The sequence below is a fragment of the Ornithorhynchus anatinus genome, chromosome 5, assembly GCF_004115215.2.
Source record: "Ornithorhynchus anatinus isolate Pmale09 chromosome 5, mOrnAna1.pri.v4, whole genome shotgun sequence".
NCBI classification, from domain to species: domain Eukaryota; kingdom Metazoa; phylum Chordata; class Mammalia; order Monotremata; family Ornithorhynchidae; genus Ornithorhynchus; species Ornithorhynchus anatinus.
Genome location: NC_041732.1, coordinates 92,828,802 through 92,852,143, shown reverse-complemented (window position 1 = coordinate 92,852,143; position 23,342 = coordinate 92,828,802).

Sequence of the window (23,342 nt, the reverse complement as noted above, 5' to 3'; positions counted from 1 at the left end):
AAACTACTTTCCTGAATCAGCCAGGTGCCATGGAATGACAATGAATCTAAAGAAAACCAAGGTAATGAATCAACCTGTTTTAGGGAAATCATACCCAGAAATTAAAATTCTATCTGAGAAACGGGGCATTAAATGCTGCCACACAATTCTGATACCTAGGCGGCATACACGTCCTCCTGCTGTCCTGGAATGCCCTCCCTCCTCACCTCCGCCAAACTAATTCTCTTCCCCTCTTCAAAGCCCTACTGAGAGCTCACCTCCTCCAAGAGGCCTTCCCAGATTGAGCTTCCCCTTTTCCCTCTGCTCCCTCTGCTGCCTCTCTGCACCCCCCACCTCCCCTCAGCTAAATTCCCTTCCCCCCCTTTCCCTCTGCTCCTTCCCCTCGCCCTTCCCCTCCCCTCAGCACTGTGCTTGTCTGCTCATTTGTATATATTTTTATTACCCTATTGATTTTGTTAATGAGGTGTACATCCCCTTGATTCTATTTATTGCTATTTTTGTCTGTCTGTCTCCCCCGATTAGACTGTAAGTCCGTCAATGGGCAGGGATTGTCTCTATCTGTTGCCGAATTGTACATTTCAAGTGCTTAGTACAGTGCTCTGCACATAGTAAGCGCTCAATAAATACTATTGAATAAATGAATGAATGAAATACACTCAGTGATGCAACAATAGACAAGGAAATGGATAAATCAGAATATTGCTCTGAGTTCAGTGGGACCTCAGCGTGGCTCAGTGGAAAGAGCCTGGGCTTTGGAGTCAGAGCTCATGAGTTCGAATCCCAGCTCTGCCACCTGTCAGCTGTGTGACTGTGGGCAAGTCACTTAACTTCTCTGTGCCTTAGTTACCTCATCTGTAAAATGAGGATGAAGACTGTGAGCCCCACGTGGGACAACCTGATTCCCCTGTGTCTACCCCAGCGCTTAGAACAGTGCTCTGCACATAGTAAGCGCTTAACAAATACCAACATTATTATTATTATTACCTCACTCTTTGCTATTGCTACTCATCTGTGTGTCTCTTCAGTCTCAGCTTTAAGACACTGATCAGCTTCCTCACGCTGCTAAACTTCTCTCCTGTTACACTCTGAACAGCACACTCCACTCCTCAAATACCAACCTACTCACCATTCCTTGCTCTTGTTTCCCCGACTGTCAACCCCTGCTCAACCCTTGCTCATGCCCTCCCTTTGTCTGAAACTCCTTCCCCCTTCTCATTTGACAGACTACCCCTCTCCTCTCATTTTCTACATCCTGCTAAAATCACATCTCCCCCAGGAAGCCTCCCCCAGGAAGCCTTCACTGACTAATGTTTCCTCTTACCGTTCTAATTTCCCTCTGTACTGTGTCACATGTGTACTTGAGACCACATCTATGAAGCAATTGGATATTCACATACTCTCCATCCTCACAGCACTTATGCATGTACTTTTAAACTCTGTTGCTTACCCTGCTTATCTGTTTTTCCCACTAGACTGTGAAGTCCTTGAGGGAAGGGATAATGTCTACTTAACTGTATTCTCCCAAGCACTTAATACAGTGTTCTGCATGCAGTAAGTGCTCAGTAAATAGCAGTGATTGATTGATTGATTGATTGATTGACCAACCTGTTGCTTAAATCACTTCCCTTCTGGGCAAACTGTCCCCTCAAGATGCTCTTACCAGTTCCCAACCTCCGAGAATGACAGTGAACAAACAAGGAACATATTCTGTACACAGTAAGCTCTCAATCAATATGACTGAAAGAATGGATGAATGAAAGGAAGTGAAGAGCGAGGCCTGTACGACTTTTAGAATGTCAGGAAAATGGTGGCAATTTCTCACTGGGGTCTACAAGCCTGGAGTAGAGAGTGTCCAAGCACTGTCCCCACTGATCTATCTGCCCTGAGATATTATATCGCTGAACTGTCATTTGTTTTCCTTATGGTTTGCATGATACTCATTGGTTCTATGTGCCTGGCCTCTCCCTGGCCTCCTCCAACTTAGACCATGAATCCCATGTGGGCCAGAATTCTGCTGAATTGATTTTCTTTGGAATTGGGTAGGTAGTGGCTGTGTGCCACAACCTTCCTGTAATTCTAGAAGTTGTACGGGCCTTGTTCCTCGCCCCAGGCAACAGATGGTCTCCAAAGCCCCCAAAGGAAATACAGTGATAAGCTAGATGGTTGGGGCCTCCTCTAGTTTAGTTCCTTTGGATTGACATTAATTCAAGAAATACCAGAATTCTCTCTTATGCCCCATGTCTCCTTTGGCCTTTCTCCCCTCTCTTCTGCCTGGAAGCAGTAGGTGAGGCCATCAACAGGCCAGGCCACAGGAAGCCTGAAATTATAGCTTTTTGGGTGGCATGTTGGATCAACCAATCGATCGATTGAGACTATTTATTGAGCACCTACTGTGTGCTAAACACTTTACTAAGTATTTTGGAGAGTTTAGCCATCACAAAACACACTTTCTCTGCCCTCATAGAACTTACAATGTAATGGTAGAGACAGGCAAAATGTATTTAAAAGAGTGAAAATTAAAAATTATCTTTAAAACAGCAAAAATAAACACAATTGATTGCTTGAGCAAAAGCCAAGAAAAAATAGGAGTCAATATAAACACATCAGGATAGGACAGCTGAACACGTAATTGAATATACAGATAAATATACAAATAAAGTATATAAGTAGATAGATGATAGGCTGTAAGCTCATTGTGGGCAGGGAATGTGTCCGCTTTATTGCTGTCATTCTCTCCCAAGCACTTAGTAAAGTGCTTTGAACACAGTAAGCGCCCAATAAATAAGATTGACTGACTGACTCACTGACTAGATGTATGCAAGTGCTGAGGATAGGAAGAAAATACGCAAGTCCTCATACAACCCAAATGCTTCCTTCTCTTTCTCCTTGCCCCAGGCTCAGCTTCCAGGGTTTCCAATCAATCAGTCAATCAACCAAAGGTATTTACTGAGCATATACTGTGAGCAGAGCTCTGTATTAAGTGCTTGGGAGAGTCCAATACAACAGAGTTAGTAAGCAGGGTTCGTGCCCACCATAAGCTTGATCTCCTCGCCGTGAACCACAGCGATCTCTGGCGGAGCCTTGGAACTGGCAGTGAGCAAGGGGACAGTCATAAGTGTCTTGCCCTTCAACTGGCCCCTGTCAGTAGTCATCGGATCAGAAACACCTTGGTAGAGTAAGCACAGGCGAGAGACCTGCACGAGTATCATTTCATGGTACCAGTTTGTGAAAACACCAGCACTTATTTCTTTATAAATCAAGCAGTGCATACCAGGACACTGACTGGGAAGGGTGTTAGTGGGAAGGTAAACTCAAAGGGAACAGGAGGGTTCCCGCTCACTGTGTTAGAGAATGGAGATAATCCATTTCCCCAAAGAGCCAGAGCAAATAAAGTAGCTGGGGCAGTGAAGAAACAGAGCCAGGGACCCACCAGCTTGCTACCTCTGCCCCAGTGAGGAGAGGTGAATGAAAGCAGTAATAGTAATAGTGTTTATTAAGTGCTTATTGAGTGCAGAACACTGTACTAAGTGCTGGGAAAGATTCCACAGGTGGGAATTAGATTACAGTCCCTGTCCTTTGGGACTCATAATCTATGAATTATGGTGGGAAATGGAGGGATTCACTATACTGCTTCTTTTCAATCAATCAATCAATGAAACAGTGGCATTTATTTAGCACTTTTTGCAGAGCTCCATACTAAGCACTTGGAGAATATGGTAGAGTTAATCGACGCACTCCCTAAAGGAGTTTACAGTCTAGCAATCTAGCTTGCAATCTTTCCTCCCTATCGTTTCCCAGAGTAGATCCAGAGAGACTCATCTGCCAGTCCCCACCCCTTCTCAGCCCATCCCGTATTCACCATGAGTGGAATCGATCAATGGTATTTATCAAATGCTCACTGTGTGCAGAGCAATCAATCAATCTATTTAGTGAGGGCTTCCTATGTGCAGAGCACTGTACTAAGCACTTGGGGAAGTATAATACGATTACCTATAATTATAGTGATAATAATAATAATATTAGTTACACTCTTATTAAGTGCCAAGAACTCAACTAAACAGTGATTGATACAAGATCATCAGGTTGGACCCAGTCCCTGTCCCGCATGAGGCTCACAGCCTAAGTAGGAAGGGGAACATTTAAATGACGAAACTGAGGCACAGAGAAGTTAAGTGACTTGTCCAAGATCATAAAACTGACAAGTGGCAGAGCCTGGATTATAACTTAGCTCCTCTGACTCCCAGGCCCATGAGCTTTCCACTAGACAATGCTGCTAATCAATTAATCAATAGCATTTATTAAGCACTTGATTTGTGTAGAGCACTTTGCTAGGATCTTGGGAGAGTACAATAGAGTTAGTAGACAAAATTTCTGCTTTCAAGGAGCTTGCAATTGAAGAGAATCTTTAAATCTTTCAAGCCATAGGTTTGTCCTAGAGTGGAACCTGGATTCTGGAGTTTCTTCCATACCCCCTTGGTAAAAACCTTTCCATCAATGAGCATTTCACATTCTGTCAGCACTGAGATCTTTCTACCAATTCCAGGTCTTCATTTGGACATCTGATTTACTTACTGCTAATTACACACACAAATAAAAATTTACAAAATAATTCATGAACTGTGAGAGCACTATTTTCAGCAGGAAATCTAGGCGGATGACATAATACAAAATACAGGAAAAGCAGATCAGTATACAAGAGAGTCAGGAGACTTTCTAAAGCTGTTGTAAGATTTCAAATTTTATCACACCGTCCAGATGACAGCTTCCTGTTCTATTGTTCATTATTCAATTTTATTAGACCCAAGATATTTGAAAACAAATGTTTAATTTACTCCTCATTGTGATTAGGAAGTCGCATCTTTCTCCATAGCCTTCTTGTATATCCCACCACTGTGACTTTCTCAGGGGCTTCCCTAGCAGTGAATCCCCAGCTAAGAAAAAAGGGTATTCCACAGTAGTATGGCGTGGACCTACTGTAACAACTAATATTGGGCCAGCTTATTGGGATTCATTCATTTATCTTTATTGGAAATAACTGATATTTCCTTCTTGATATTTGAGTGTGTGAGAGGTATCATTCTTGTTCTGTGTTTAAACTGGGGGTAGGGAACATGTCTACCAACTCTGTGGTGTTGTACTTTACCCAATTGCTTTGTACAGTGTTCTTCACACTGTAGTGCTCAATAAATACCATTGATTGGTTGCTGGTTTTCCACTTGTACGCCACAAGTGGATAAGGCATTAAATTTTCCACTTATGCCTAGATGTCTGACTAGAGCAAGTTTTTTCATCTTTTTGTTCCTCAGTTTCCCATCATGACTGCCAGAGGAGAGATGGTGATAATGGTGGTGGTAGTAATAATGGTAGTTTTATGCATCCGCTGAGTGTAATACACTGTCCTAAGCACGTGGGGAAGTATAACCAAAGTATAAGACACACGGCTTAGTGGAAAGAACACCAGCCTGGGGATCAAGAGACCTGATTTCTAATCCCATTTCTGCTTGCTGGGGCTAAAAACACCAACAGCGATGAAGGTTTCTGACCTAAGAATCATCAGGAGTCTTTGTTCGGGCCTAGCTGGAATCTCGAAACAAAACTGGCAGTGACGACCTCAGTGACCTCCAAGGCAACTAACTGCCTGTGGCAAAGCAAAGTTTGGGTCCTGCATTCAATTTAGCCATATTGGGTTCCCATACACAAAAACCCTTCATGTGGACTTTACAAGGTGCTGCACCTCTACTTACTTATTGCATTCCGTACCCCAACGGAAACAAGGTGGGCAGAGATGAGAAATCAATCAATCCAGGGCTGCTTGCAGCTAAACACTTGGGAGAATAAAATAGAGTTGGTAGACACCCCAGTGTGAGTGGTGACACACAAATTATTATGAACACTATCAATTCTTCCATTCCAGTTCTTGGTCCTGATTTCTCCAGGATACATCCATCGTTTTCAATGAGAGACTCCATTATCATCATCATTATCATAATAGTGGTATTTGTTAATTGTTTCCTAAGTGCCAAACTCTGTACTAAGCACCAAGGTAGATGCAAGATAATCATGTCATACACAACCCTGCCTTATTGGGCTCACAGTCTAAGTAGAGGACTTGATTGATTGAGGAAGGAAACAGGTACTGAATCCCGATTTTACAGATGAAGAAACTGAGATACAGAGAATCAATCAATGGCATGTATTGATCTATTGATCTATTCAATCAATTGATTGATATAGAGAGATGTTAAGTGACTTGCTCAAGGTCACTGATGATACATGGGACAGAAGTGGAATTAGAACCCAGGTCCCCTGACTCATAGCCCCACATTCTTTCCATTAAGCAACACGGCTTTATCTTCATCATCATCATTAGAGGACAAAACAAAATAATAAAGTGCTTCAGAAAAATAGCTGATGTACAAATTAAAGAAAATTATTCTCTTCCACTCCTGACACACAGTCTGAGAGATGCAGACTCACGAAGAGAGAGAGAGGGAGGGAGAGAGAGAGAGAGAGAGCCAGTAGGCCAGGGCTTCACAAATAGGCAGTTCTCACCCCATCAATCAATGCCCTCGAGGACTTGGACCCAAGCATCCAGGTCCAGCCTAGAAAGGCTTAGCCGCAATTTTACAGTCTCAGCAAGCAATTGCTGCTCTTCAGTTTGTGCAGGCATGAGAGAGAGAGAGAGAGAGAGAGAGTCTCCTACTAACTTGCACTTTAACCATGAGAAGTTGCATTAGCAGGGCATGTTTCTCCGCCTCCTCTCTCACACACATTAACGTCCGCCTGTACTCTGTCACACTGAGGAGTGCTTACCCCTGCCCAGCCCAGACGTGAAGCCCCTTTGCTCTGAACCCCAGCCAATCTTCACTGATCATAGGGTGGGTGAAAGGTGAAGCTCCCCCAACACGCCTACCCCACCTCAATCTCTGGGGACCTGTATAGTGGATATGAACATCAGTCTAGGGCACCTACTAAGTGCCCTGCCACTCCCAATGAGAAATTCACTGTCATAGACAAGATTTCTATTTTTTCTTCCTTTTTTCTTTCTGCTTTCCACACCCCTAGTCCTCCATAGGTGCCTTTATTTTAATTTACCTCTTCATTCATTCACTCAATTATATTTACTGAGCGCTGACCGTGTGCAGAGCACTGTACTAAGTGCTTGGAAAGTACAATTCAGCAACAAATAGAGACAATCCCAGCCCAACAACGGGCTCAGAGTCTAGAAGGTGGGAGGCAGACATCAAAACAAGTAAACAGGAATCATTAGCATCAATATAAATAAATAGAATAAATCAATAGAAATAAACATCATTAATAAAATATATAGAATAATACATTCTATTATTCTGGGGGGATGGGGAGGGGGTAGGGAAGAGGGAGCAAGTTAGGGCGATGGGAAGGGGAGGAGGAGCAGAGGAAAAGGGGGGTTCAGTCTGGGAAGGCCTCCTGAAAGAAGTGAGCTTTCAGTAGGGCTTTGAAGGGGGGAAGTGTGCTAGTTTGGCGGATGTGAGGAGGGAGGGCATTCCAGGTCAGAGGTAGGATGTGGGTTGGGGTCAACAGCGGGACAGGGGAGAATGAGGCACAGTGAGAAGGTTAGCATCAACCCACTCCCTGGGAAAACTCAATCTCCCATTCCAATCCAGACTCATGATCCATTCTTACCACCCAGAAACCCAAAGCTGTCCGTTTGGGTTTCTTTTGTATTTACTTTCCTCGGTCCCATCCCTCTCCTTGCTATACCCAACCTCTTCCAATCCAACCCCCGAAGATCACAGCACAGCAAACACAGTGGGCCAGATGGTGGGACCGGGATCATCCCTGCAAGGGTAAGGATGGTCCAGAGAGGAAACAGGTTTAATTAAAGGCAGGTGCAGGAGGATGAAGTAGGTGGGAATGGGGTTGAGGAAAGTTGCCTGAGTTAAAGAAAACAGCTTGCCTTGCCTTGGGATTTAGAGCTTTCTTTGGGGGTGGTGAGAGTAACTGATTTATTCAGTTCAGCTTGCAGGAAAGAAGACAGAGGAGCCTTCCTTCCCAGAAATCCCTGAAATCATCTACTGGGGAGCCTCTCCATCACTTGGGGAATATCTTGGGTTGTGCCCAAGCAACTGGACCAGCTGAGAATGTAATAATGTTGGTATTTGTATTTGTTAAGCACTTACTATGTGCAGAGCACTGTTCTAAGCGCTGGGGGAGATACAGGGTAATCAGGTTGTCCCACGTGGGGCTCACAGTTAATCCCCATTTTACAGATGAGGGAACTGAGGCACAGAGAAGTGAAGTGACTCGCCCACAGTCACACAGCTGACAAGTGGCAGAGCCGGGAGTTGAACCCATGACCTCTGACTCCGAAGCCCAGGCTCTTTCCACTGAGCCACGCTGCTTCCCTGGTATGTCCTAGGTAGATATTTCTACCTAGGTAGATGTTTCTACATTCCCTGAATGTCCTAGGTAGATGTTTCTCTCACTGGAAGGAGGGGTGGTGGTGAGAATGGGGCTCACCTTTATAATCCAAATCAATAATTCTATGCCAATGATTTACCAAATTATTACAAAAAGCATGTTCTCCAGAATGGCAACTTACACTCTAAAGGGCAAATGTCAATATGATGAAAACAAACTGAGTAGAGGTGTATGAAACCCTAAAAATTGGCACTGAATGGGGACATTCCAAGGTGATCAAATTATATTTTCATATGAAGCAAGATTTTCAAGAGCAAATCCCAACAAGCAATGCATAGAGGATACTTGCACTTTGTTTTGCCACTCTGCTTTTCCAGGCAAAGATAACGAAATACTATTGACTCTTCCTGCCTGTAAATTGCCCAGAATTTTGCACTGAATTGCTTAATCTAGAAAAGCAGTACAGGGATCTTGCATAAAGAATTATCTCTGCCTTACTAAGAAAATGATAGACTCCTGCCAATGTTTCATGCATACTTTAATTTCATTGATTTTTGTTGTTATTGTTGTTGTTCTAGAATAGGTTTAAAACAGGGTGATCTACCAGTGTTGGTTTAGAAGAGAGAATCACACACCCCAAGCTGTGATTCCCTGCAGCAGTACTAGGTTTAGAGGCAGGAAAAACACTGATTCAGACCTGAAGGGATCTTGCTAGAACCCTAAGCCTAATGGAAAACTCTGTGATGGAATCGAGCAAGGCATATTCAACTCTTAGGATCTATTTCCCCCAAGCCATCTGTATTGATGTTTCATTGAAAATCTGCTTTTCAGCAAGTCTCTTAGGAGAAAGATTGACAAGTCCATTAGACAGTGTTGCCAGATTTCAGCTGTGTGAATGTGGGGCACCACTGCTATGAGTAGTTGAATGGATATTTATCAAGCACCCCCTTGGTGCATTTGGGAAGATGAAACAAAGAAGAGATACATTCCCTGCCCACAAGGAGCTAACATTTTAATGGGGCAGATAGACAAAATATATATATATATATATATATATATGTGTATGTATATATATATATATACACACAGAGTAGTGTAGTCATTATAAATAACTGAATGGGCAATTGAATATATGCAAAGTCCTGAGAATGGGGAAAGATAAACTCATAAATACTAAAATACACATATAAATGCCAGTGGCACCGAAAAGCTATCGCGTGGCTAATTTGGGAACCTATGCTAATGTAGCTCATAACATTGGAAGAATGAGTATTAAGAAATAAATTGACTATTGGCACTTCCTTCCAGGTCTTTCCAGGACAATGGGACCAGGCAATGAAATCGGAGATAAACCCATCCATACAGCTCTTTTGTCAGCCCTGGATGCACATCAATTGGACTGAAGGGGTTGCAACTGAATGGTTGAAATCTAGAAAGTTCCTATGTGCAGTCTCCCTGCTGTGAATGATTCATGGGCCCCGGACCAAGAAAGCTTAATTTCAATCATGCCTTTATTAAAAGTAAGGAGAAAAATATCAGAAAACAGAATACACTTTATTTTGATTTTCTTATTAGCTCCAGAACCCCCCTTCCCATCCAAAAAAAAAGTATGCATAGCCTGCTGTTGGGTAAGGAGAAGCAGTGTGGCTGAGAAGCAGCATGGCTTAGTGGGAAAAGCCCGGACCTGGGAGTCAGAGGCTGTGGGTTCTAATCCCCGCTCTGCCACTTATCAGCTGTGTGTCTTTGGGCAAGCCACGGAACTTCTCTGAGCCTCAGTGACCTCATCTGTAAAATGGGGATTAAGAGTGTGAGCCCCACGTGGGACAAACTGATTACCTTGTATCTAGCCCAGCCGTGCTTGGCACAGAGTAAGCACTTAACAAATACCATCATCATTATTATTATTGTCTCTGTTGCCGAATTGTACTTTCCAAGAGCTTAATACAGTACAGTGCTCTGGACACAGTAAGCGCTCAATAAATACGATTGAATGAATGAACGGGGAGGGTGGGTTGGGTTATGTGCCTGGAGATTAATGGCTGTTGGTGGAATTGTTATTCATGCCCTTGGAGACGTGTCTCAGAGGAAAGAGCACGGGCTGGGGAGTCAGAGGTCATGGGTTCAAATCCCAACTCTGCCACTTAATAATATTGGTATTTGTTAAGCGCTTACTATGTGCAGAGCACTGTTCTAAGCGCTGGGGTAGATACAGGGTAATCAGGTTGTCCCACGTGAAGCTCACAGTCTTAATCCCCATTTTACAGATGAGGTAACTGAGGCACAGAGAAGCGAAGTGACTTGCCCATAGTCACACAGCTGCCAAGTGGCAGAGCCGGGATTCGAACCCATGACCTCTGACTCCCAAACCCGTGCTCTTTCCACTGTGCCACGCTGCTGTGTGACTTTGGGCAAGTCATTTTACCTCGCTGTGCCTCAGTTCCCTCATCTGTAAAAGGGGCAATAAGACTGTGTGCCCCGCGTGGGACAACCTGATCACCTTGTATCCTCCCCAGCGCTTAGAACAGTGCTTTGCACATACTACGCGCTTAACAAATGCCATCGTTATGATTATTGTGATGGAGAGCCGCGACTGCCGGCTGCACGATTCCGCGTTGTGTGTGTGTGTGTGTGTGTGTGTGTGTGTGTGTGTGACTGTCCCCGTCTATTGTGCTGGGCACAGTCGTTTAGTCTGTGAGCCCGTCACTGGACAGGGATTGTCTCTATCTGTTGCCCAGTTGTCCATTCCAAGCGCTTAGTCCAGTGCTCTGCACATAGTAAGCGCTCAATAAATACTATTGAATGAATAATAGTGGTATTTGTTAAGCGCTTACTATGCGCTGAGCACTGTTCTAAGCGCTGGGGCAGATCCAGGGTCATCAGATCGTCCCACGTGGGGCTCACATTTTTAAATCCCCATTTTTACAGATGAGGTAACTGAGGCACAGAGAAGTTAAGTGACTTGCCCGAGGTCACACAGCAGACAAGTGGCGGAGCGGAATTAGAACCCATAACCTCGGACTCCCAAGCCCGTGCTCTTTTCACTAAAGCCACGCTGCTTCTCTGGGCAGAAGGGGCGGGAGCGGTGTGGACGGACGTCGCCCCTCCCGGCGTTTATGGTCTGTGATAAAAGGTAAGTTGGCATCCCGCCCCCCTGCTCGGCGATGAGTAAAGGCGGTGGGCAGGGGCTTGGGGCGGGGAGGAAGGGCCGAGCCGGTCCTGGGCAGGGGGAATTACGGTAGTGCAGGGTGGGGGGCGCGCTCGGCTGGGCTCCCCTCCCGCGTTAAGTGATGGTCTGTGATAAAAGCTAAATTGGCATCCCACCCTCGTGCCCCCTGCTCGGCGATGAATAAAGGCGTGGGCAGGGGCTTGGTGCGGGGAGGGCGGGACCGCACTGGTCCTGGGCTGGGGGAATTACGGTAGTGGAGGATTGGGGGGGCCCGGCGGCGCGGTCGGCTGGGCTCCCCTCCCGCGTCAGGTGATGGTCTGTGATAAAAGCTAAGTTGGCATCACCTCCACCTTCCGTGCCCCCTGCTCGGCGATGAGTAAAGGCAGTCGGCAGGGCTCGGTGCGGGCAGGAAGGGCCGCGCTGGTCCTGGGCAGGGGGAATTACGGTAGTGCAGGGTTGGGGGCGCGTTCGGCTGGGCTCCCCTCCCGCGTCAGGTGATGGTCTGTGATAAAAGATAAGTTGGCATCACCTCCACCTTCCGTGCCCCCTGCTCGGCGATGAATAAAGGCGGGGGGGGGCAGGGTCTTGGTGCGGGGAGGTCGGGCCCGTGCTGCGCGCTGGTCCTGGGCAGGGGGAATTACGGTAGCGGTGGGTGCGGGCCGGGGGGCCCGGCTCCCCTCCTGTGTCAGGTGATGGTCTGTAATAAAAACTAAGTTGGCATCACCCCCCTCCCCCGTGCCCCCTCCTCGGCGATGAGTAAATGCGGTGGGCGGGGTCTTGGTCCGGCGAGGGCGGGCCCGCGCTGCGCGCCGGTCCCGGGCAGAGGGAATTACGGTAGCGGTTGCGGGGCGGGGGGCGCGGCTCCCCTCCCGTGTCAGGTGATGGTCTGTGATAAAAGCTAAGTTGGCATCCGCTCCTCGTGTCCCCTGCTCGGCGATGAGTAAAGGTGGTGGGCGGGGTCTTGGTGCGGGGAGGGCGGACGCGTAGTGCGCGCTGGGTCCGGGCAGGGGGAATTACGGTAGCGGTGGGTGCGGGCCGGGGGACCAGTCTCCCCTCCCGCGTCAGGTGAAGGTCTGTGATAAAAGCTAAATTGGCATCCCATCCTCGCGCCCTCTGCTCGGTGATGAGTAAAGGCGGTGGGCGGGGCCTTGGTGCGGGGAGGGCGGGCCCGCGGTGCGCGCCGGTCCCGGGCAGGGGGAATTACGGTAGTGGCTGCGGAGCGGGGAGCCCGGCTCCCCTCCCGCGTCAGGTGACGGTCTGTGATAAAAGCTAAGTTGGCATCCGCTCCTCGTGCCCCCTGCTCGGCGACGAGTAAAGGCGGTGGGCGGGGTCTTGGTGCGGGGAGGGCGGGCGCGGGGTGCGCGCTGGTCCGGGGCAGGGGGAATTACGGTATTGGTTGCGGGGCGGGGAGCCCGGCGTCGGCGGCGGCTGGGTGGGCTGGGCCGGGCTGGGCTCCCGCGTCAGGTGATCGCGGCCCGGAGCCCCGCCGGCCCCCGCCGGGGGAGATGCACCATGGCCCGGCGGCACCGTGAAGGGCCCGGCCCCGCCGCATCGCCTCTGCGCAGTGGGCGGGCGGCCATGCGGCGCTAAGTCCCCGCCGGGGAGCCGGGGAACCGGGGAGCCGGGGAGCCGGGGAGGGGACCCCCGCCCCACCATGGGACTGTGCTACAGCCTGCGGCCGCGCCTCTTCGGGGACCCCGGAGCCTCCGAGGCCGAGCCGCCGCCGCCGCCGCCCGGCCAGCCGCAGCCGCCGCCGCCGCCGCCTCCTCCGGCCCCGCGGGCAGCGACGGCTCTGCCCCCGGCTGCGGGAGGCGGGCGCGGCGCGGCGGGGAAGCCCCCGGGGGGCGGGGAGCAGCCGGGCCGCGGGGCTCCCGCCGCCTCCCTGCTCCTGCTGCACAACGGCGGCGGCGGCGGCGGCGGGGCGAGCGAGCGGGACCTCCCGCCGCCGCCGCCCCCGCCCCGGCCCGCCAAGCCCCAGCCCCCGCAGAAGCAGCCCTGGGACAGCAGACTGCGGCTGGAGGAGCGGGAGGCCGAGAAGGAGGCGAAGAAAGTCAGCAGGAACATCGACCGGGTGCTCAAGGAGCAGAAGAGGGAGTACAAGCAGACCCACCGGCTGCTGCTGCTCGGTAGGTAGCCGGCTCCCTCCCTCTCCTCCGGGCCTTCGTCGTAATGGGGATGGGCGTCGTTAAGCGCCCACTCGGTGCGGGGCACTGTGCTGAGCGCTGGCGTACAGACAGGGTAATCGGGCCGCCCCACGTGCGGCTCATAAAAGTAGTAATGACGTTGGTATTGGTTAAGCGCCTACTATGTGCGGGGCACTGTGCTGAGCGCTGGGGTGCAGACAGGGTAATCGGGCTGCCCCACGTGCGGCCCATAAAAGTAATAACGTTGGTATTGGTTAAGCGCCTACTATGTCCGGGGCGCTGTGCTGAGCGCTGGGGTACAGACAGGGTAATCGGGCTGCCCCACGTGCGGCTCATAAAAGTAGTAATGACGTTGGTATTGGTTAAGCGCCTACTATGTGCGGGGCGCTGTGCTGAGCGCTGGGGTGCAGACAGGGTAATCGGGCTGCCCCACGTGCGGCTCATAAAAGTAGTAATGACGTTGGTATTGGTTAAGCGCCTACTATGTCCGGGGCGCTGTGCTGAGCGCTGGGGTGCAGACAGGGTAATCGGGCTGCCCCACGTGCGGCTCATAAAAGTAGTAATGACGTTGGTATTGGTTAAGCGCCTACTATGTGCGGGGCACTGTGCTGAGCGCTGGGGTACAGACAGGGTAATCGGGCTGCCCCACGTGCGGCTCATAAAAGTAGTAATGACGTTGGTATTAAGCGCCTACTATGTGCAAGGCACTGTTTGGGGTAGATATGGGATAAGCAGATTGCCCTACGTGGGGCTCATAAAAGTAATAATAATGTTATTTAAGCGCTTACCATGTGCAGAGCACTGTTCTAAGTGCTGGGGTAGATACAGGGCAATAATAATAATGATAATGTTATTTGATAAGTACTTACTATGTGCAGGGCACTGTTCTGAGTGCTGGGGTAGATCCAGGATAATCAGACTGTCCCACGTGGGACTCATAAGAGTAATAATGGTATTAGTTAAGCGCTTTCTATGTGCCGAGGACTGTTCTAAGCGCTGGGGTAGATACAGGGTAATCACTGTCCCACGTGAGGCTCCCAGTCTTAATCCCTGTTTTACGGATGAGGGTCACTGAGGCCCAGAGAAGTGAGGTGACTGGCCCATAGTCACACAGCCGACAAGTGGCAGAGTGGGATTCGAACCCATGGCCTCTGACTCCCGAGCCCGGGCTCTTTCCACTGAGCCATGCTGCTTCCCATTCCCTACTATGTGCAGGGCACTGTTCTAAGTGTTGGGGTAGATATGGGATAATCAAATTGTCCCACCTGGGGCTCTCGAAAGTAGATGTATCTGTGTGCAGACAGACCCTACAGATGAGATTCCAACCAAAAAGGCAAAGAAACATAAAAAGCACAAAAATAAAAAGTAGCAACATGGCTCAGTGGAAAGAGCCTGGGCTTGGGAGTCAGAGGTCATGGGTTTGAACCCCAGCTCTGCCACCTGTCAGCTGTGTGACTGGGCAAGTCACTTAACTTCTCTGGGCCTCAGTTCCTCACCTGTAAAATGGGGATTAACTGTGAGCCTCATGTGGGACAACCTGATTACCCTGTACCTATCCCAGCGCTTAGAACAGTGCTCTGCACGTAGTAAGCGCTTAACAAATACCAACATTATTATTATTATTGTTGTTAATCCCCATTTTTGCAGATGAGGTAACTGAGGCACAGAGAAGTTAAGTGACCTGCCTAAGGTCACACAGTAAAGTGGCAGATCAGGGATTAGAACCCACGACCACTGACTCCCAAGCCCAGGCTATTTCCACTAAGCCATGCTGCTTCTCTCATTTAGTAGTATTTATGGAGTGCTTACTATGTGCAGAGCACTGGACTAGGCGCTTGGAACGGACAGTTGGGCAACAGATAATGATGACACTTATTAAGCGCTTACTGTGTGCAAAGCACTGTTCTAAGTGCTGGGGAGGATACAGGGTGATCAGGTTAATAATAATAATAATGTTGGTATTAAGCGCTTACTATGTGCCGAGCACTGTTCTAAGCGCTGGGGTAGACATAGGGGAATCAGGTTGTCCCACGTGGGGCTCACAGTCTTAATCCCCATTTTACAGATGAGGGAACTGAGGCCCAGAGAAGTTAAGTGACTTGCCCACAGTCACACAGCCAAGTGGCAGAGCTGGGATTCGAACTCATGAGCCCTGACTCCAAAGCCCGGGCTCTTTCCACTGAGCCACGCTGCTTCCCACGTGAGGCTCAGTCTTCATCCCCATTTTACAGATGAGGTAACTGAGGCCCAGAGAAGTTAAGTGACTTGCCCAAAGTCACATAGATGACAAGTGGCGGAGCGGGGATTTGAACCCATGGCCATCCCTGCCCAGTGACCGGCTCACAGTCCAAACGGGTGAGATAGCAAAGCAACGCGGAGCAAAACGAAAAAGACAACAGCATCGAGATAGAATCAAGGGGATGTACACCTCATTAACAAAATAAATAGGGTCATAATATATAAAAATGAGCACAATGCTGAGGGGAAGGGGGAAAAGCAGAGGGTGTGGGAGGGGGAGAGGAGGGAAAGGGGGGCTCAGTCTAGGAAGGCCTCCTGGAGGAGGTGAGCGCTCAGTAGGGCTATGAAGAGGGGAAGGGAGTTTGGCGGATGGGAAGAGAGGGGGCATTATCTTCCTCCTCCAGCCCCCGTCAGTGAGAGGGGTGCCACCCCAAGCCCCTTTATGCCAGCTCCTCCTGGGGGTCTTCCGGGGCCGCCAGTGCAAGACAAAGGCGAAGAGCGACTATCACAGAGCCTCCCCGGCTTCCAGGGAGATGCTTTCCACCCTAAGCCACCTCTAGGCAACCGGGCCGGCCCACTCGGTGGCTTTGTCAAAACGCTGGAAGGGGGGTGGCCAGTTGCTCAGTTATTATTTAATTAATGGGCCTCTGCTGAGACTCTTCCCCCAGGGCATGCACTCGCAGCATTCACTCCACAGGGATACCCTAATTCAGGCAGCTCCTTTCCCGGAGGGAGCGGAATAGTCAGGCTGCAGCTGGTAGGAAGGGACAAGGGAAAAGTGGTGGGGGGAGGGGTTAAGGAGGCTTTTTGAGCTCCATCACCAACCTTTCCTTTCGATGTCGGTGAGAAAAGCAGAGCCTTAAGGACAAGGATTGCATCTCCTCGGTGCAGAGATGTACGGCCTAGCTGCTTTTGCTTAAACAAGCCAGCTGAGACTCCGGGCCGGTGGCGTTCCTTCTTGTACTTTAAGAAAAAGCAGTTCTTTGTGATGGTCACTCAGGGTGCCCCGTGCGGTAAATGCACTGGTGTTGACCAATATGGTATCCTGGAAATGCTGAAAAAACAAATCAGTGCTTATTGCGACTGGGTTGATGTGGAACTGTGGCAGTTCTTCTCAAAGCTGGTAATTGGGGAGCATGCCTTTTGTTTTGGGATGCTGCAACTTCCCTGAACAGACACGAGGAACATTACTGTTCTAAATGGGACCTGTTGCACTTAAACCTTACAACTTTTTCGAGGTGAAGCCCCAACTTTCTTAAAGATATGACTGCCCTCTCTTACATTTGCCTGGGAGCAGTGCACAAGAGGGAGGTGGATTTCAGAGCTCTGCTTTGTTATGAAAAGGGAGAGGCCCATTGTAATGGTGTGTATAATGTGGTGTCCATTGTAATATATATTTAAGATTTTTCTGGAGATGGAGGAAACTGTGAATGTATTCTTGAGCTCCTAGACCTCTGCTCTTTTCCTCTTTCCAATATGTGATGTTTCTTAAAAATTAGATTTTTGTTTTGACAGGTGAATCACACACTCCTCTTGTTCTCTCTCTCTTCCCTACCGCCCTCCTTCCTTTTCCCTCCCACGTGTGTGCACACAAAGAATATTTAACCATTCAGAGTCTTCTGACTCAATACTCAAGTTCCCTGAGCCAGCCTCAGCTTGTAATGCATCTGAGATGATATTCTATCGAATGAATAGCTCATTGTAATAGCTGATACTTGGGGAAGTTACTATTCTAATATGACTTACTCCGAGGAAATTTATGCAAGTAGCTTGCTTGACCTAAAAGATGTTACCCTCTATTGAGAATGGCATTTCGTATAATACACGGCCCCCAAAAGGGATCTGAATGGAAAGCGCTTGTGCCCTCACTTATGATCCAGGGATTATAACATTTTTTCTCTTCTTCCCCTCACACTTGAGCTCCATTTGCCTTGAGGGCTCCACAAAGCTAATGGAGGTGAGTAATGGTGGTTTTGCTTCCCCTCAGAGCTATAGTGCTTCTCAGCCTGGGCATATGTATTCCTCAAAGGCGTCTCAGGATGCTGGCAGCCTTGCAGTCCCTATTGTCACCACCCTCCCTCTAACTGAGAACTCTTACAGTCTCTTGGACGGAGCCCAGGAAGGTTTCTTCGCCCTTTAACCATGTGGGGAGGGCAAGACGTTTTTGAAGAATTACTGGTATGCGTGTTTTTGGTGAGACTTTTGTATTGGCTCCACCTTTCATTCATTCATTAATAGTATTTATTGAGCGCTTACTGTGTGCAGAGCACTGTACTAAGCGCTTGGAATGAACAAGTCGGCAACAGAGACAGTCCCTGCCGTTTGACGGGCTTACAGTCTAATCGGGGGAGACGGACAGACAAGAACACCTCTCCGAAGGGCCAATTCTGCAGCTGTTTCTATTTGCAATTAAGGCCCATGGTGGCTTTTTTTTTTCCAACAAATTTAAATTACTATAGCTATCTCATTGTGTTGGTCTTAATCATTTGTTTTCATTCTGTTACATTCTCTAAAATACACTAGCACTCTGTTTACTAAAGAAGCAGTGTGGCTTAGTGGATAGAGCACAGGCCTGGGAGTCAGAAGGACCTGGTTTCTAATCCCGGCTCTGCCTCTGGTCCTTTGTGCGAACTTGTGGCCAACTCACTTATCTTCTCTATGCCTCAGTTACCTCATCTGTAAAATGGGGATTAGGGCTCTGAGCCCCATGTGGGATGGGGATTGTGCCCAACGTGATAAGTTTGTATCCCCGTTCATATCCATAGAGAAACAGCGTGGCTTAATGGAAAGAGCCCGGGCTTGGGAGTCAGAGGTTGAGTGTTCTAATCCCGGCTCCCCCACTTGTCAGCTGTGTGACTTGGGGCAATCACTTAACTTCTCTGGGAACTCAATTACCTCATCTGTAAAATGGGAATTAAGACTGTGAGCCCTACCCGGAACAACCTGATTACCTTGTGTCTCTCCCTGTGCTTAGAACAGTGCTTGGCACATAGTAAGCGCTTAACAAATGCTATCATTATTATTATTATTATTATCCAACAGATATGAAAGGCTTCCTAAGATCACATCTCCAAGAGGCTTACCGTAAGCCCTCGCTTTCCTCATCAGCTCCCCCCTCCGTGTCATTATTATCATTATTATTTATGCCCCTGGGTCTGTACCCCTTAAGCATTAGTAGACGAGATGTTGGTAGATATTAGGTTTGGTTGTATGGGGAAGGTCACCAATATTTGCCTCAACGTTCATTTAGTCAATCAGTCTTATTTATTGAGCACTTCACTGGGTGCAGCACGCACTTGGGAGAGTACAGTATAACAATAAGCAGACACATTCCCTGCCACCATGCATGTTAGTGTGCAGTGAGCTTAAAGAAAGAAAGGGGAAACATTGGGGCCCTGAGTCCCTTTACCATGCCCTGTAAGCTTTCTCTGGGCACTATGACGTGTGGCAAAAGGTGAAGAGGTTTGGACTGTGGAAGTGCAGCTCCTTCAACCCGTCGTGACTCCTTCCTTTCAGACCTTATGCCCGCCTCAGTCACCATAAGCCACTTTAGGGGGTCAAGGTCATGAGATCTGCAGCTGCAGCTGGCTTGGAGCGGGCTTGGGCTGTTGCAGCTCCAGCCGGTGGGTGGGGTCAGTTGCTTCTTGGCCTGGATTTTGCACTCCTTTGTTCTAGTGGAAGTCAGGCTGCAGTTAGGAAAGTAGAAATTCAAGTCTAAAGTAGGAACCCCAGCCGTAGTACTGGGAGTTCTAATAATTGTATATACTGTGAGTCTATGGAGTGGAGCAACCCTATACCAAGCAATTGAGCAGTACATCAGAAGTAAAAGACTTGCTTTCTGCTTCTGAGTTCACAGTCATGCTTAGTACCATCATTCCATGCTAATTTTCTGGTAGACTATGTAAAATCACTGACATTGGCTACTAGACCGAAGTGACCTTCATATTTGAAGATGAAGCTACTGACGCTAAAATGTGATCTAATATCATTATTTTGTCCACCCCTCCCCACCTTGAGGACAGTGACTGTCTACTAATTTTATTGGGCTCTGCCCACAGTAGGCATTCAGTAAGTATTATTGATTATTACCCTGGTAATATTCATAGAATAGTTTTATGGGATGATGAGTATTTGACATATCCAGGCTGGCACCTAGCTAAGCCAGTCTTAACTGATTGATTTCTCCAAATTGCCTTGGAGTGGAACAGAGCTGCAGCATAGGACTAGTAGTAGTAATTAACAGAGGGAGCATGCAGCTGCATGAAGGGGGGCGGTCATAGAAATAGGTGGAAACTTTTAGTGGGTAAAGATCCAGCCCCTACTCTCATAGCTTCCATTCAAACACCGACAACATGGATACAACACTGCAGAAGAAATCAGGGATACTGTACAGAGCTGGAGAGTCATATATTAAATCCATTCATTCAGTCGTATTTATTGAATGCTTGCTGCATGCAAAGCACTGTACTAAGCCCTCCGAAGAGCACGCTATAAATATAAGCAGACACATTCTGTGTCCACAACAAGCTTAAATCCCATGGGAGGCAGAGCAGGGAATGCTCACAGACTCCTTGGACAGCAAAAGGACAGGAGGCTTTGAAGACTGGAGGCAAGATGTTGCTGGGTAAGGGCCCTGCCTCCCTCTACCTGTTCCTGCTTTTTATTTATTTATTATTTATTTTTAACTCTCGGGTGGTGCGGCACCTGTCCTCTGGTGTTGGCTGGAAACATCCTGTTGTTTCATGACTAGAGGGTCTGGTTTCTTGGCGAGGACAGATTTTTCCCATATTAGAACTGAATATGCTTATTAAAGAGTATCAGGTAGCAGTAATGGTGGTTCATAAAATAGCTGAATTGTCACTCCTTGTAAATGGGATTCAGGTTATTCATTTATATGGGAATCAGCTTGACCTAGTGGAAGGAACCTGGGCCTGAGAGTCAGAGGATGTGGGCTCTAATCCCTGCTCTGCCAGTTGCTTGCTGTGGGTTCTTGGGCAAGTCACTCAATTTATGTCTCTCATTTTCCTCAACTGTCAAAGGAATGAAGTAGCTGTTTGTTCTCCATCCTACTTAAACTGTGAGCCCCTGTGGGATAGGGACCGTGTCCAACCTGATTAACTTGTATCTAGAAAGGTGCTTGACATAGTAAATGCTTAAATACAATAACAGTAATAATTTCAGTTTTGCCACTTGCCTGCTGTGTATCTATGGGCAAGTTCACGTCTGTACCTCAGTTTCCCCAATACCTGTTCTCCATCCCACCTTTTTATGATATTTAAGTGCTTACTGTGTGGCAAGCACTGTCTTAAGGGCCACGGTAGATACAAATCAGTCAAATTGGACATAGTCCCTGGTCCACATGAGGCTCACGGTCTAAGTAGGAGGAAGAACAGGCATTGAGCCGCCATTTTGTAGTGGAGAAAAATGAGGCATAGAGGAATTAAAGGATTTGCCCAAGGCCACGAAGCAGACAAATAATAATAATAATAATAATGTTGGTATTTGTTAAGCGCTTACTATGTGCCGAGCACTGTTCTAAGCGCTGGGGTAGACACAGGGGAATCAGGTTGTCCCACGTGGGGCTTACAGTCTTAATCCCCATTTTACAGATGAGGTAACTGAGGCACTGAGAAGTTAAGTGACTTGCCCAAAGTCACACAGCTGACAAGTGGTAGAGCCGGGGTTCGAACCCATGACCTCTGACTCCAAAGCCCGTGCTCTTTCCAGTGAGCCATGCTGGCAGAGTTGGGATTAGAACCCAGGTTGTCTGACCCCCCCAGGCCTGCATTCTTACCTCTAAGCCAGGCTGCTTTTCTTAGACTGTGAGAGCCCCATGTGGGACGGGGACTGTGTCCAGCCCAGTTAACTTGAATCTAGTCCACTGCTTAGAACAGTGCTTGACACACAGGAAGTGCTTAACCAATATCCTAATTATTTTTATGATTATTACATATGAATACTTTCATACCGAGGTACCACTGATGGTGGAATTGACTTCTTGGGTGTGTGTGATTTGAAAAAAGTAATGCGAAACCCACACCCCTGATCGGGTCTGTTGTGCTGCTGTGATTGTTGCTTACAACTGGCACTGTTTTGCCTTTGCCTTCTGGTTTCAAGTTCCTTACAGAGCTTCTGCTCCAGCAGACCCACCCCTTTCCTGCTTGTAATGCACCTGCTGGTCTGTTAGCAGTAACTGACTCTCAGCTTTCATTTCAGGAGGTTTCTACCCCAAGTAGTAGCTTCTCTGTGTCTACTGAGGAGCGTCGATAAAAAGCCTGTGTCATGACTGTCCCGATTTGAGCTGGTCATTGTAATAGACCGAGTTAGCTCTGTACTAACTATTCGTCTTTCCTTACTACATTGTAAACTCCTAGAAGGCAGGAGTCACCTCTTTTACTTGTTTCAAGTGCTTTCTGAGGGCAAGACACATGTTATCGTGACCATAAGGAGATTAAAATACTATGAGTCAGATGTTCAAAATTTTGTACAAATAGTGGACAGAAATAAAGAAAAAGGTCTGATGGGTAGTAGAGCCAATATGCCAGGATGAACGACCCAGCTAAGTAAGTGAAATATGTGTGGGTGCTGAGGATAGGTAAAAATGCACAGGTACTTGGTTTGGCTGTTAGGCTGATAATAATGATGGTATTTGTTAAGCACTTCTTATGTGCCGGGCACTGTGCTACGTGCTGGGATGGATACAAGCAAATCAGGTTGGACACAGTCCCTGTCCTACTTGGGGCTCACAGTCTCAATCCCCCTTTTACTGATGAGGTAATCAAGACTTAGAAAAATTCATTCATTCATTCAATAGTATTTATTGAGCGCTTACTATGTGCAGAGCACTGTACTAAGCGCTTGGGATGAACAAGTCGGCAACAGATAGAGACAGTCCCTGCCATTTGACGGGCTTACAGTCTAATCGGGGGAGACGGACAGACAAGAACAATGGCACTAAACAGCGTCAAGGGGAAGAACATCTCGTAAAAACAATGGCAACTAAATAGAATCAAGATGAATTCTTGATTCAAAAATTCAATTCAAAAATGAATTGACTTGCCCAGGTCACACAGCAGACAAGTGGCTGAGTCGGAATTAGAACACATGACCTTCTGTCTCCCAGGCCCGTGTTCTATCTACTACATCAGGCTGTAATGACTTGGGGTGCTGTAAATTAATAAGGAAAGGCTTTCTGGAGGTAGGTTTTGAAGATGGAGACCTGGGATCTGATGGATTTTAGCTCCTGGCCAGAGGAGCTGCCTCAGCAAGGGGTTGGAGTAAATAATTATGGTATTTGTTAAGCGCTTACCATTTGTCAAGCACTGTTATAAACGCTGCAGTATGTACAAGTTAATCAGCTTGGAAGTGGTCCTTGTCCCACATGGGGCTCA